The following is a 15,996-nucleotide window of genomic DNA, read 5'->3' as shown; positions in this document are numbered from 1 at the left end:
AATTTCTTTTGAAATTATAACTTTGAGAATTTATTTTGTTTAGGTTTGGTGTGTAAAAGAATAGTTTTAAATGATAAAATGTGTGTCAATTATTCAATAATAAAATATAAAATACTCATATATACATATTATTTTTTTATAAGTAAGAAATTAAATTAAAAAAATTTTAAAAATAAAGTTACGTAAAAAAAATTATATGTCAAATTAAAATAAAAGTATTTTAAATTCTCAAAATTCTAAAATATACTAAACCAGTATCTTATCATTCTTATTAATTGTAAACACAATCCTAAAAAGATGTATATAAAATTATATGGATTAATCATAAGCTCTTTATAAGTAGTAGTATTCACTGGAAATCTTATGCTATAGCTATTAAAAATTACTTTAATACAGCTACGGTATGTCCAACTACCAACACAGGAGCGGTGACTCATCTTTTTTGTTTTAGCTATTAATTTTCTTAACTTTTTTTTTTCAAAGGGTAAATTCTAAAATGGTTTCTGGACAAATATGTTGATCTTTCAGCACAAGGGAAATAGAACATTATTGAGAGTACATAATATGTCATAACTGACCATAAGTTTAAAGACAACAAAGAGAGACAAGGAAGACGTAATTAAAACTGATAAATTTGAGTACAGTAAAGAAATTGTGAAGCCAATTTCGCTAAGAATTATTCTGTGTTTGGCATGGCAAGCCACAAGAATTTATAAGAAAAGAAGTAGAAACTGCCGGTAGAATACAGTTACTAAGTTTTGCTATTCATGAAATGGCTCAACCCACATTGGTATAAAGGTAGAACCCATTATTTAAACCTGTATATAAAAACTGAAGGCAATAAGAATAAGAAGACACAAAGCCATGCAGTAAGCACAAAGCGAACTATTCTTTCGCCTTTTACTAAAGAATACCGTGTGCTTGCCTGCTTTTAGTGGCATATGATTATTTTTGGAAGGGTCACTCTTACTAGAGATAACCCTCTACCAATACTAGTTCAATCTCTTGGAATTTTGATATGATTTTAGCTGATGCAATGCCCTTTTCAGCAGTGAGATCTGCCGAAATCCTCTTTTTCTGCTTCAATTTTAGATTAATGAATATAGTGTGGTTTCTGAAAACAAGAATAAATAGATTTGAACAATGCATTATACTAAATATATATATTATATATTAATGTATAAAAATTTAATTTAATATTCATTATATATAAATATTACATTTGATAAACTCTATTTTTATTCGATAAAAAAATAAATAAATTATACTGTAAAGCCATATGCAATACGTAAACAGTGTTCAATTATATCTTTAATTCTTGTATTATTTTTTTATCTCTTTTCATTATCTTTTTTATTTATTATGCGATATAAAATAACCATTTTTTTATATCATTAGATAATAAATCTATTGCTGGTTTTTGTGAGGCCCAAATAGGAGAATTACTAAAAATGTGCTAAATCCTTACTTTAAACAAAAGAAAGCCTTTAGAGCAAATTACGATGATGTTAATACTAATGTTTCAATATCTTTTATTTGAACGCAAAAATGAAATGATGATTGGATTTTGATGCGAATGTATTAGTCTTATAGTTAGATTTAGATTTTACTGTTAGTCAATTTACTTGATTGAAAAACAAATTCTGTTTGCTACTTAATATTTATATATCAAATTTTATAAAAATGTTTTGTTATCAACTTAAACTAAAATTTTAAATTTCTAAGCTTAATTTAATTCTAAGGCCTAATCAAGTATAATTAAATTATTTTTATATCAATAAAATAAAAACTTAGGCATTTTAGAGAATGTTTATACAACTATTATTAATTTCATACTAATCTTTTTCTATTTTAAAATATTTATGAAGTTAATATATTTGGTATTCTATTATATTGATAAAGATTATAAAATCTGATAACTTTAATATTTTCTATTTTCTATTAGCTTATTAAATATTTTAAAATAATTTAGCATGAAGATTATAAAAAATGATTCAATTATACTTATTTTAGTAGTTTTAAATAGTATAATGTTGAGATCAAATTAATTAATGGTTGACAAATAAGTTAAAGACACTAATTGAATTAAAATTAAATCTAAATTTTGATTAAAAGGACTAAATTTTTATTAAGTGGGCCACTTGATATTGTTTAAGGACCAAATTAATATTTTTTAATTAATTGAGTTTTGGATTAGGATGAGTAAGAAAAAGATCTATGACAGAAATAGCCAAATTAAATTGATTTCATCAAATCCAATCCAAAAATTATGGTTTAGATTGTTTCACAGATGGTTTTGAATTAAGAAAATGAAAATTCATTAAAATCGAATTGATACAATAATATAATAAACAATTTTATTTTTGAGATACATAATATTACTTTAATAGTTCTTTTGGTTTTTAGACTGCACCATCTAACTATCTAATGAATTTAATATTTTATTTTTATAACAAAAACAATTCAACTTTTTAACCATAACAAGGCTTTTCATCACTTCATCGTTTTATTCTTGCAGATTTTTCAAGTATACTATTCGGAATTTGCACCCTTTTTATAGTAGCATGTTTTATGCTTCATTGGCTTTCTTTGATTATTTAATTTTTTTTTTACTTGTTTATATAATATTTTTGTCTAATCAACCATGGAAACCAAATTTAAACTGTTTCTTAATTTGATTAGGAGTCGACATATGGGAAAATCGATTTTATTAGTTTGACTAGAAATATTTGTTCAAAACGAATCATGAACACTCTTATGAATGATCATTTACCTTAATATCTAAACAAGAGGTATTCAAGTGTTAATAGCTCAACACTTAGTAGGCCAAAGTGGTAAAAAGAAAAAGAAGCTCTCCCCACTTAAAATGTCCCACCAATCACTCATTACTTGACTCTAGACTAAGTAATAAGAGGTATATTTTTTTTAAAAAAATTGACTACTCCAAATTGATAATGATTTTAGAAATTATCCAAAATTGGTAAAACAATTGTTAATATATATCAAAATGAGAAAAAGTCTGAGTCTCAACTGAAAAAAATGTAAAATCCTTTTATCTTAAACACAGAACTGAAAAAGTAAAACATAAAAATCAGATGGGAGTAGCACTTGAACTAAAACAAAATACAAAATACCTGACTTGCTGTATGTATGTACAGATGGATAATTTGTATCTTTTGAGTTTTGTCAATATGTTTTAAACACTCTTTTAGCATTAGATAAATCCATTTATAAACTTTGGCCTATTACTAATGGAGTGTTTTTAAATTGACGGATTTTAATTCTGTTGAAGTTTAATTAAATAAAAACAGTTAAAAAATTGTCTTTTCATGTAAACTTCGATTTAAAACTCATACTGTTTTCATTAAAAATATACAAAGAATTTATTTCCTTTTAAATTTGCTGATAAGACTTTTGCGTAGATAATTACTTTCAGTTTACCTTAACTAATTCATGCATAGTTGAAGCAGCACATGCCTTGTAGTCTCTAAAATGCATAGAATAAAGTCCATCCTTCTAGCCATTTTCTTGGAACAATGTTTCCTGATATAACAAGAGAAGAATGAAAACAGTTGACAAACTAGTTAGTCCTTGCTTAAGACTAAAACCAAACAGGAGAGATATATTTTGTTGTATGGTTGGAATATGGTCTTCCAAAGACAGAGTAACTCAAATTATAGTTCAATGGTTCAAAAAGACCAACTTAAGACAACGCACCCAATTTTGTTAGTGTCAACTACTTTAATTCCCACATTGAAAGAGGATAGCAAAAGGAAATGCAGGCACATGTACAAATGAGAAGCGCATGAGATTGGAAAACATACTTACCTGGACGGGGTCAATGGGTTATCAAGAAGGCCTATGGCCTAGGTTAGTGGCCTCCATTGCACTTGGGAGGGGTGCTAGCCTAAGGTCTCCCCAAGTTGGGAGAGCCTACGTCGTAATTTGTGGTAGTGGGGGCCTGCGTTCGCGCGGCCCCTCTCAATTCCTGTCAAAGTTTTGATGTGTGGTACCTTGGGATCTTTGAAATAAAAGGTCTCTTGCATGAAATACGAAAAAGCTCATAAGGAAAGGTGAATTCCTTCAGCTCTGTATATTGTATGTTATTTCTTTTAATGGTTCTGCAAAATGTGTTTTGTGAATATAGCTGATTGACTTTAGTTGAGTTACCATCTAAAATGAAACAAGACAGTTTAGGAGCTGAACGTCTTCCATGAATGTGTGTAGCTTTCATGTTTGAACATAAAATGATGGAGAATACAGTCTCATGTCTTGATGAAATAATAAATCAATGACGCATGTAAATGCAATCTAGTCATGTTACAGATTCAATAGGTATGCAAACAGTTGAGACAAGGATCGACAACATCTGCACTTCTTCCCCCTCAGAAACAATGCATCGTACATATACAACAAATGGACCAAGTTTAAGGGTTGTTTGTATACATATACATAACATATTTTGGATGCTTTCATGCTACAATCAAGACGTGTAAATAGGAAGCAAATAGCAACCTCTAAACATACCTCAATAGGACCATCAAGAAGAAGGTCCATAGCCTAAGCAGAGCTTACGTATAATAATCTGTGGTATTGAGGGCCTGCATTCGCCTCTCAAACATAATGATCAACTGTGATGATTAGGATCAATTCTTTTATCTAAATCCTAATGTTTTTTTTTTTCATAGGAAGTTCTTGCTTACATTTTGCTACTAAAAGCTTTTAATGAATCAGATGGAGCTTGACGCTTTAAAAAGATTGATTTTCAAAAATCCAATGGATGGATGGGTTGATGATAAAAGATTTTATTTAAATTTTTGTGCTTTGATTTAGGAAATCATGGTTCATATAATATTTTTACATCACCACCTCAAGAACACATGTAGAACAAATGGTTATCTTGTTCATCCAACTCTCAGGTCTTAAATTCCAGAAAATGTTGACGATATGCTAACTAGTTAAGATAAAAATTTGAACAAAAAGCTTAACTAGTAACTCTTGAGTAAATAATGTCAATAGTGCAAAGAGGGAGAGCTAGAATTGAAATATTAGGTTAGAGAAGTCCCACATTGGGTGCAGAGAACAATAAGAATCCTAGATGCTTGCTATAGAAGACTAGTGGAATGCACCAAAAAGGCTTCTTTGCGCTTGGGGCAATGACGCAGCTAGTGAGGTTCTAACCGAGGCGCGTCTATTGCTGGTTGAAAACTATTTCCAAACCCCCTCTTAGGCCTAGGAACATCTTAGGCCTTCGAGAATTTCTGGAAGGGCTCCCTTTGGGGTAAAGCCTTACAATTTTTAACTCAAAATGTTAGCTGTCACTTAATTGAAGGGACCGATTCATATTCAAAAACTATTTAAGAAAATCATGGAGATGAGAAGTAGAGATAAGAAATGTTATAATCTACCAAAATCCAGATTAAATTAGTATAATCACCATAGAATATTAACACTTTATGTTAATTACGTTTTGAAGTTTGTGTTTTGCACATCTTTCATGGTTTCATTCAACTTTGTTTTCTTGATATTTTAGTCATATTAGTTCTTTAATATCCATTGAACAAAAGATTCAAGAGCCGTTGGATTGTAAAATTACTATTAGCGTGTGCCACTTGCATTTAACTGAAACTAAATACTAGTGGTAGACGCTGATTATTGGAAGGGCTGCTCTAAAATGACATGGGATTAGCATTACTTCAGTAATTAAGGATTTTCCATGAATGTCTACATAATTTATAAACACATGAATAAATTAATAAAAGAAATCTGAAATGTTATAATGGATTAATGAGAATTGTTGTGATCTAGGCACATTTGTGGATTCTAGTCTTTTTGCCATATGCAGGGATGTTCTAGAAATGAACATGTGCTTTTACTTCTTTTTCTTTTTTTCTCATCAAGAATGATTTGTGGGGACAAGTTTTTGGCTAAAGATCTATCTAAGTCGTAGTTGCTTAGCTGAGCTTCTCTGTCAAATGTGACTATCCTGTTTGTTTTCTACTAACTATGTTGATCTTTTAAGGCATGGGAAAACAAAAAATTGGAAAATATTTAATATGTAATAGTAGTAATTTACCATAATATAAACTCAACAAAGAGATAATTGAACCTATTTAAAACTGATGAAGTTTGAGCACAACAAAGTAGTCAAGCCAATTCCAACATGAATTAATCTGTGTTAGGCACGGCAAGATGCAATAATTTGTAGGGGTATTACAACTTTTGAAGAAAAAAAAGTAGAATCTAGTACAATACAATTTATGCTATTCATATATTGCCCCACCCACATGGGTTTAAAGTTAGAATCCAGTAGTTGAACCTGCATATAATAATTGGAGGCAATAAGGATAAAAAATTCATGGAGCCATGCAGTAAGCACAGAGCGAACTATTCTTTCGCCTTTTACTAAAGAATACCGTGTGCTTGCTGCTTTTAGTGGCATACAAATACTTTTTGAAGGGCAACTCTTATTAGAGTTAACCCTGTACCAAATCAAGTTCAATTTTTTTGGTTTCTTAAATTTTGCTGTTGGTTTTCCCAGGCTTTTCCAATCCTGGTAAATTATAAACTGCCACTCATTCTGAGCTTTGATATAAAATCTCTTTAGGATTTAGCAGTAAAATAATTGTTGTCTTCAATTCAAACTTACTATCATATCGGTAAAAGAACACTTTAATTCTCTCTAGACATTGATATTATAGCCTACAAAGTACAATCTGGATCAATTTTTTGGAGAAACTATACTTTTCCAATGATGTTGGAATTTCAAAAACTCAAAACATACAAAAGAATGAGGGTTGAACAATATTATAATGAGAAAAAGCAGCAACAGAAAAGCACGAAATAAAGTTTACTTCTTACTAATATCTGTTTCACCAACAAAGGCTGCTTATATAGCAGCAATTTGAAAAGCAAAATAGCTAGTCAATACCTCTGATTTTCCAATTTTGTGGACTTGCACGTATGTACTCCAAGCTTCTAAGGTATGGCTTTCATCATTATATCCATAATTAAGAGAAACCTCAATGTTTTAATAACTAATACGAATGTCGTAAAGATTTGAACATAAACATAACAGGGACCGTCTACCACAAATTATGACCTATAAGGAGACCTTAGGTTGATACATCTCCCGAGTGTAATGGAGGCCAACTACTTAGGCTATCATGGCGCTACTAGAGGTAAAAGAAAATAAAAACTAGTTCTAAAAGCCATGGAGGGAGAAATGAATTAGCATTTGAATTATTTGTCCAAACAAATTTTATAACAAGGCTGCTGTAAGTTTACAAAAGAAAGTTACATTTAGAATAATAAAAATCCTATACTTATATACGAGGAGAGTACTCTGCGTAAGCAAAAATAAGTTCTAGAACAGTAGTAAAATATGTTTTTTGCAGCTGGTAGAAATTTGTTGAGACTTCATAAAGAAATTCATCATAAAGGAACTAAAGACAGGCTCAGAATCGAAACAGTTAAAACAGATTTGGTGGGGTGCGCCAAGCCCGTGCAATAGTGCAACGCATGGGCGACACTCGAGAACTCCAGTAGCAAGCTACTGTTGTGAGCCCTCCCCCTCAAAAAATTAATTTAATATCGTGTGGATCATTGATCCACGTATCAGATATTAAACTGATAAGAACAGATACTACACTTGATCTTAGCCAAAAGGCCGAGAAAGGTATGCTTATTTCAGTATCTTCTCTCTCCTTTTATAATGGCTTCTTGCATTTCTCTCTTTGGCTTTCCCAATGTGGGATGAAACATCATCGTGAACATCGCTTTGTTCATGTCCCTGCTGTAAACCAAGAAGAGAAGGCAAATTACAGCATTTCTTGTCTCTGTATAGCTTCCTGTGTTTGCTGTTTCTTTTTTTTTTTTCGTATTCAATGATAATTCGTCTCGTCAATATATACAGCTGGTTAACAATTTGCTAAGCAAATATCCAGCTCTGTGATTCATTTTTTCCCATCGTTTCATCACTTGGAAAGGAATTCATTGCTCGTTTCCTTACAACTTAAAATCTTTAGCCCTGCTCTGGCTGCATTGTAAAGTTAAAATCTTTCTTAATTAACATTAACTGAAGTTAATCTTAAAGTAAGTGCAGAATTACAACTAAGTTTTCAAGTTAGTCAAGTAAATTACAAGGCTGCAGAGCAACAGTGATTTTACAGATGAAAGAATTGTGCAAGCTTTTGTGATTTAAGAGTCTTGCTAAATAGCTTTTTGTCCTGTACAATAAATCCTTTAGAACACATAATTATAAAGGAAACATGAGTTTATACTTTAATATATAACTAATACATTAACCAAAATTCTATTAAAAAAAAATATTAAAATAATTATATTTGATCTTGATATTGTCAAATTGTACTATTTATAATTACTATCAGGATTACCCGTACAATGCCTTAGACTTAAATTTAAATTCAATGTGGTTTTACATACTTTAAGCATGATTAAAGAATAAAAAGATATAACAAAGCAATTAAGTTAATAAACACGATAATATTTTTGAAATATATTTTTTTATATCATTTTTGAAATAATCATTGCAAAAATACACTGCACATAATTTGTCCGAAAAAAAATAAACATTACATAAAAATCTTGACGAAATATAACATCTTTATTGGTATAAAAAACCTGTAATAGAATAGAGAAAAATAATTTAATTATTTATTAAAAATAATAGACTCATGCATATAGAGTGGAGTAATTAATTTTTGTACATCTAATAAATTAATATTAACTCACAAAGAACAGAAAAACAATACTGGAACACAAACAAATAAACAGTTTAAGAAGGTAGGGGCCAATTTTTCTAAAAAAGCACTTGAGCTCAAATGATAAAAAATATCAGCACGTAAATATGTTAGATAAATAGATAACATTTTTTATTAAGGGAAATATAATCTTATTTAATTACTTAAAATACTAATTATATAATATTATAAGTATCTAAAAAATATAAAAAACATTGAAGTTCATGCACATTATTATAAACAATAAATCAAATTAAAATTATAATATTTTCTTCTATAATTGACTAAAGAATTTGAATTATCTCACCCTTGCGGATTGCTACCCTAATTTATTAAATAACTAAATTAGTACACCGCATTTAAACAATTACGTGAATTTGCAATTGTCACGATCCAATCTGTGTATTCGTGACCGACACTAGGAAATGAGTAGACATAAAGGCACCAAAACCCATAGTTCATTAATTGATAATTCAAATATACATATATATAAATACTATTAAAACAATCCAACACTTCATTCACAAATCTACACATAATTAGATTAATACTCAAGCTAGATACTAGCAAACATTCTATAACTTTTTACAGATCAAATTCCAATATAATATGTCACGACCCCACTCGAGGGCCCATGACCTACAATAGGGAATGGGTAGGCGTAAGGCCACCGAATCCCGTAGTAAGCCTGACACTCACAACTCAAACAAATCTCATCTCAACTTTTACTATTATTAACGCTATAATTTACAGTAATATTAAATTTTACACAATTAAATCGGTCTGCCTGAAGAACTAGGCGAGACCTGAATCTCAGAAAATTTACAACTGATACATATACTATTACTACTGCGGAGAATCTAAGATTTACAAATTTACATACCAAATCAAATACATCACCCAATGATGAATGATTCAGGTTACTAGATAAGAGTCGCGGGAAGACTAACAGTCACGCATCCGAAAAAAAATAAAATTGAGACTGTCAGTCTCGAGAGTGAGTTAAAATCAAATAATCTAGAGACTATTGCAGTCTTTACAGATAATATTAATTATTCGAATCAGTATATCAAACAATGCACATAAATACAACTCATATTATAATCATACCATAATAAATAAATAAATAAATAATATATTTTTACTTTTATGGGACGAGTGGCTCAGTAGAACCCTAATCTCCAAATTCTAGTAGCCTTTTGACTTTCTTGATCCAATAAGACTGGCGCCCAGAGAGCAATGCTCGACCAGGGACCTTTACTCTGGCATCTCATTCCAATAGGACTGGCGCCCAGAGAACGAAGCTCGACTAGGGTCCTTAACTCCAGTCCGGTTATTTAATATTCAAATAAGCCAGCGCCCAGAGAGCGAAGCTCGACCAGGGTCCTTTACTCCGGCATCTCATTCCAATAGGACTGGCGCCCAAAGAGTGAAGCTCGACCAGGGTCCTTAACTCCAGTCCGGTCACTTAGTATTCAAATAAGCCGGTGCCAGAGAGCAAAGCTCGACCATGGTCCTTTACTCCTGTATCTCACTCAAATCAGCCCAGAGAGCCATGCTCGACCAGGGCAAAATTCATAATAATTTTATTACCGCAATTTACTCAAATCAGCCCAGAGAGCCATAATCGACTAGGGCGAACCCATAAAAATCTTATTACCCGTCCAAGATCATTACCGGTGCGCACGCGGTCCTGATGTAACCCATCAGGTGGCATGTTCTACGAAAGCCACATTTTCCAAATCGCAATCATCACATTTAATAAATATCATTGTCTAATGAAATCATTCAACACATATTGAAATTAAGATTAAAAATTTAGGGTAAACCAACGTGCAATTATTTTTATTGCGATATTAATCATCATATTATGCATAAATTTCTAAAATAGCATATTAAATTCATACTTAGCAATAGTGCAACGATTAAGTGACTTTAACTCACAAAATTGGGCGACCTCCTAGCTCTGCTCCGGTGCCTCTGTTGGAGCGAGCCGAACAGACAGATCATCTAATCACGGAAAACAATTTATCAAAATGCTGAAACAATCGATCATTAATCCTAGGTCTAGATTCCTAGGATTGGCTGTCTAAGAATCTCGACTCGGGTAAATTCTACCGAAAATTCGGCAGAACCTCCCCTACAACACGGACATTTACCCCCATAAAACGGGTCCAGGACCTGCCATAAAAATACTTCAAATATCCAACAATTTAAACAACGGGAGTCGGGTCCCCAAACTTCACTATTTTCCCGACTCCACTACACAGCACAAAACACGAGGCAGGCAACTGACATACAATTATTTTAAGATCACAAATATCATCTAATACTCAATATAAACCAGTAGACACATAATTAAACTAAGAATTTCCAAAATTTCAGGCCAGAGAAAATTACCGAGACGCTCAGTCGACTCGCCTCTAGTCGCCGGAGTCCGATCGACGATCCGAACTCACCATCAGACTCAAAACGACGCGCTGATAACGATCTCCGCTTCCGATTTTCCGATCTGATACCCGATCATTCGGAGAGATTTGCGGACGATCTCGATCGTCGATTTACAAACGAAGCCCGATCGCCACGAAACCGGTGCCATTGCGAAGCTTGAGCTGAGGAGAGTCGTGATACGTCCTCCGATCGTCCATCCTCCATCGGAGCTCGGCGAAAAAGCTAGAAAACACGGCTGCCACCACTTTGCCAGAACTCTCTTATCCGGCCATCAAAACTGACGCCGCTGCCGCCAAAAGGAAGCTCTCTCCAAGGGGAGTCGATCTCCACCGAGATCGGTACGGAATAACGCTTCGGATGCCATCGACTCTCCTCACGGCTACCACCACCATCTCCATCGCCGGCCCGCCTGAGGCCAAGGCGGAGGCGGATTACCAGCTGCCACGGATGGCAGCACGCCTCCCTCTTCCTCCCCCCGACTTCTTCTCTCTCCCCGACACTCTCTTCTTTCCTTTCTTCTATATCGACAATTGACTCCTGAACTTTTTCTTATTACAACTAGGTCCCTTAATCTTTTCAATTACTAACAATTTCATCATGCAGAATTCCAATTTAACCCCTAAACTTTACTTTATTCTTTCAATTAAGCCCTTAAGTAATTAATTTAGGCCAAATTAGAATTATTGAAAATACACAATTACATATATACCCCTGACCGACATATTTATTTATAAAAATACCAAACTCATAAATTTCCATTAGAACCCTATAAAAATAAAATTATACTTTTAATCCTTATTCCAAAATAAATTATCAATTTAGTCCTACACACAATTAAATTAAATAACCAATTTACTAATTATTTTCCAACTTAAATTTTAATACCACTAGTTAATTAAAATACCAATTTTTCCAAAATTCTTTTATAAAAACATCCTTTACAATTTCTTCTAAAATTTTTCAATATATATAATTTTATTTATACATATACATATACATATACATATACATTGGGAAAAATTAGAATAACCAAAAATATAATCTACCCTTTAAATAATTTACTTAATTAATTCTTAAAATTTTAAACTAATTGGGTATAGAAAAATAATTCATTTAATTGACTAATATTAAAATTTCCATTAAATCATTTCAAATTAAACCAAATAAAAATGAAGCTAAAATTAACTTAAATAAAAACTCATTATTAAATGTATAAAAATTTCGGGTATTACATAATATGGCAGATACACTACTACGAAGAGTTTAGAATTTTAAATAGTTCCAAATGCAAAAGTAGAAATTAATTACAATAAGCCCGAAGGAGAAAGAAGTCAGGCTGTCAAGAGAAAGGCGACGGAGAACCTAGTTGTTACCTGAAAAAAAAATTAAAATTTGAGACTATCAGCCTTGATAGTGAGTTAAAAATTATATGATCCTATAACAGATACAGTTTTTCGAATAAAACATTTATTTAATCAGAATAACATATCATATTTTATTAAAATGTGTCATGCCATGATTTAGAAGAAAAAAAATACTATTTAAACGTTTACGTTATAAGTACCTCAGCAGAACCCTAACTCCAATACTAGCAGCCTTTTAGCTCTCTTATTCCAATAGAACTAGCGTCCAGAGAACTTACTCTCTCGATGCTGGCTTATTCCAAGAGAACTAGCTCTCTTAAATCTAGCCTGATCACTTGATTCCCAAATAAGCCGGTACCGAGAGAGCAACGCTCGATCAGGAACCTTCCCCAGAGAGTGTACTCGACGAGGACAAATCCAAAAAATAATCTTTTACGTGTCTTTGATTAGTACCGGTATGCACGCGGTTCCGATACAAACCATCATGTGGTATGCTCTACTGTCGCCTCATCCCGAAGTTACAATTATAGTAGACATGAAAATTATATGTAATAATTATTATTATTAAAATGAAAAATAAAGATAATATCCAAAAATAATAATAATAAATGACAATAAGGATATCGAGAATAACGAAAATAAAATAAAATTTGTAATAATGATGCTTATAATATTCGTGATAATTATTAATCAAATAAAATTAATGATAATAATGCTAATAATAATCATAGTACTTATAAACCTTTTAGTATTACCTTTAATTTAAACATGACACAAGTGCAATTGACTATATGACTTTAACTCACAGTTCTGCCGCGCCCTGCATTCTGCTCCTACGCCTCGGGTGGAGCTGGCTGGACGGACGAATTATATATTCACGAAAATAACTTAATTAATAAGATATTCTTAATTTTTTGCTAGGCCTAGACTCCTAGATTAGACTGCCTGAGAAATTCAGACTCAAAAATTGTACCGAAAATTCGGTAGAACCTCCACTAAAATATGGACATCTACCCCCCGTATAACAGGTCCAGAAGCTGCTAGAAACACTTCAAATACTCCGCAATTAATTAACAGGAGTCAGGCCACCAATAGTGCATTATTTTTTCCCGACTTCGCAACACATCACATATTACAATTAATTACAGACGATACGTTATTAATATTTATTTCACAACCAACCCAAAATTCTTTTCTGGTATTTAAACTAATCATACACAGCCATATCTACCATAAAACCGAATGATAATCAATCATACTAATTAATTTGTAATATTTATATCTATGTCATAATTAATTAAATCTAATTATTTATAATTGATAATTAATAGAAATAATATTTTTTTAAATTGAAAAATAATTTTAAGGTCCAAACAAAATTATACCGAGCTGAAAATTTGAAATTTTGCGTGTTTGGAAAACACCAGGGTTCGAAAGCCGATACCGCTAACGGTGTCGGATTTCGAATTCGGAAGCGTCTACGTGAAGCTTGATTTGTAGGGAGTCCGAAAATATAATTGCTTTTGCCAAAAACTCGTCGGAAGCCACCGGATCGAGGCCGTAAATTTTCAGGTTCGACAAGGTTGCACACAGCTGCCGGTGAGGATAAAGCGGCTGCGAAGCTCGGTTCGGAGGTTTTCGATGGTGGGGAGCTCGTTTCCGATGTTGGGCGAGCGAAAGAACAGCGGCATGAGGCTGTTTCGGCAGCGACAACAACCTTTTCCACGATTGACGTCGGCAGCAAGAGAGAGAAAGGAGGAGAAATAAAGTAAAATAGAAATGATAAAAAGTTAAATGAGATATTTTAGGATTTATGAAATATATTAACTTACTAATATAGAATTCATTTGAAAATCCTATTATTTTTATTAGATTTTTAGTTTAGCTATAATCAATTCCATACAAATTTATTTATATATAAATTTAAATTAATTTTTATTTTGTTCAAAGTACATAAACTTTAGATTTGTAAATAAATTTCATAAATTTTATAGATTTTAACTAAATATAATGTTAAAATTAAAAATAAAAATAGAAAAACGAAAATAAAATAAAATATCTTTTATATACTATTTAGTTTAGTTTAATATAAGTTGTTATAAATAAAATTAAGTTATCATATAAAAAAATACAAAATTAATATAAATAAGAATAATAAATTGTAAATTCACTTATTTGATCATTCATAATTGATTTTACTTAATTCTTATGAAAATAAAAAATTTATTTCCTAAAAGAGAGGAGAAAAGAAAAAAATCTCATTCTCATTACTACCCTATTTTGCTCGTAAACCAAACTAGTCCTTAAATAAAGTGACTCGTAGTGATCTACTCCTCTCCCATAATGGCTTGAAATATAAGAGTTAATGGTGCCTTCAACTAGGACCCAACAAAGCATTACTTGCCTTTATCGTTTATGGTCAAGTTAGAACATGCGCCACTTCTCAATCTAATAGTAGAGATGCAATCCACCTAAACTTTATTTGCCATAAAAAATAAGATGGTATATTTTGCGAGCGGGATCAAATGAGCTATTTTGACATTTTTTTGCCATTTTAATTTAAAATTTATCAATTTTAGTTTGATTTAGCCATTATATAAAAGAGTAAATTATACTACTCTCTATATATAAAAAAAACGAATTCAATAAAAAAATAAAAATTAATTATTAAAATCCAATTTAACAAAAAAACAATTAATTATTAAAAAATAATATTTAAAATTATAAATTTTTAATAAATATTAACTATTTTTATTTTAATTTAATTTTTTATTTTAATTTAATTTTTTTATTTTTTAAAAAAATGAATCTCGCTCTTATCTAGAATAAACTGAGGTAATATAATAAATTTTTTTGATTAAAATAACATAAAAATATTAAAAGGCGAATTTAACCCGTCTCAAAGTTTAGGATTATTCCTTTGTCATGCCATCAAAGTTCAAACTTAGACTTCCAAAAATTAATTGGACTTGTCTTGGATCTTAACAACTTGGCCCACCATATTTCATTTGAATAGAGAGGACTTTTAAAAATATTCTAAAGATTTCATTTGTACGGTATAAATATTTTTAAAAAAAATATTATTTTTTAAAATTTATTTATTTTATTTTTTAAAATTTACAGTATATGATTGTTTTTAATTTTTTTAGTTGTCTTTTTATTTTTTTATCCAAAAACAATCAAAAAGTAACTAAAACCGTAATTTAAAAAATAAAAACACCTTATTCTTTTATATTTTAACACAGTAAAAATAAAAAAAATAAAAAAACTATAAATTTAATAAAATTTTAAAAAACATAGATATTTTTGTTATTTTTCCTTGAATGTATACCGATAGGCTAAATGTATATTTTGGCACCCACTTTGACAACGGGCCACCACCTTGACATCTCAGTTACTATTAGAGTAAAAAGAAAAGT

General features: G+C 31.0%; 5 non-coding genes across 5 annotated transcripts; 4 read left to right on the top strand and 1 right to left on the bottom strand.

Moving 5' to 3' along the window:
* Positions 1-860: 860 nt before the first annotated feature.
* LOC112536084 lies at positions 861-977 on the top strand. The gene has a single exon (XR_003080150.2). It is a non-coding gene; the product is annotated as a U5 spliceosomal RNA (small nuclear RNA).
* Positions 978-3,820: 2,843 nt separating this feature from the next.
* Positions 3,821-3,982, top strand: LOC112536316. Its single transcript, XR_003080360.2, has one exon. It is a non-coding gene; the product is annotated as a U1 spliceosomal RNA (small nuclear RNA).
* A 1,156-nt stretch (positions 3,983-5,138) lies between these two features.
* LOC112536309 lies at positions 5,139-5,289 on the top strand. The gene has a single exon (XR_003080353.2). It is a non-coding gene; the product is annotated as a U4 spliceosomal RNA (small nuclear RNA).
* A 1,072-nt stretch (positions 5,290-6,361) lies between these two features.
* LOC112536083 lies at positions 6,362-6,479 on the top strand. Its single transcript, XR_003080149.2, has one exon. It is a non-coding gene; the product is annotated as a U5 spliceosomal RNA (small nuclear RNA).
* A 1,007-nt stretch (positions 6,480-7,486) lies between these two features.
* LOC112536081 lies at positions 7,487-7,682 on the bottom strand. The gene has a single exon (XR_003080147.2). It is a non-coding gene; the product is annotated as a U2 spliceosomal RNA (small nuclear RNA).
* Between the last annotated feature and the right edge of the window lie 8,314 nt (positions 7,683-15,996).

This window comes from Ricinus communis, chromosome 7, assembly GCF_019578655.1.
Source record: "Ricinus communis isolate WT05 ecotype wild-type chromosome 7, ASM1957865v1, whole genome shotgun sequence".
NCBI lineage: Eukaryota > Viridiplantae > Streptophyta > Magnoliopsida > Malpighiales > Euphorbiaceae > Ricinus > Ricinus communis.
The sequence above is the reverse complement of the archived record's forward strand: the minus strand, read 5'-3'. Positions and strand labels throughout refer to the sequence as shown.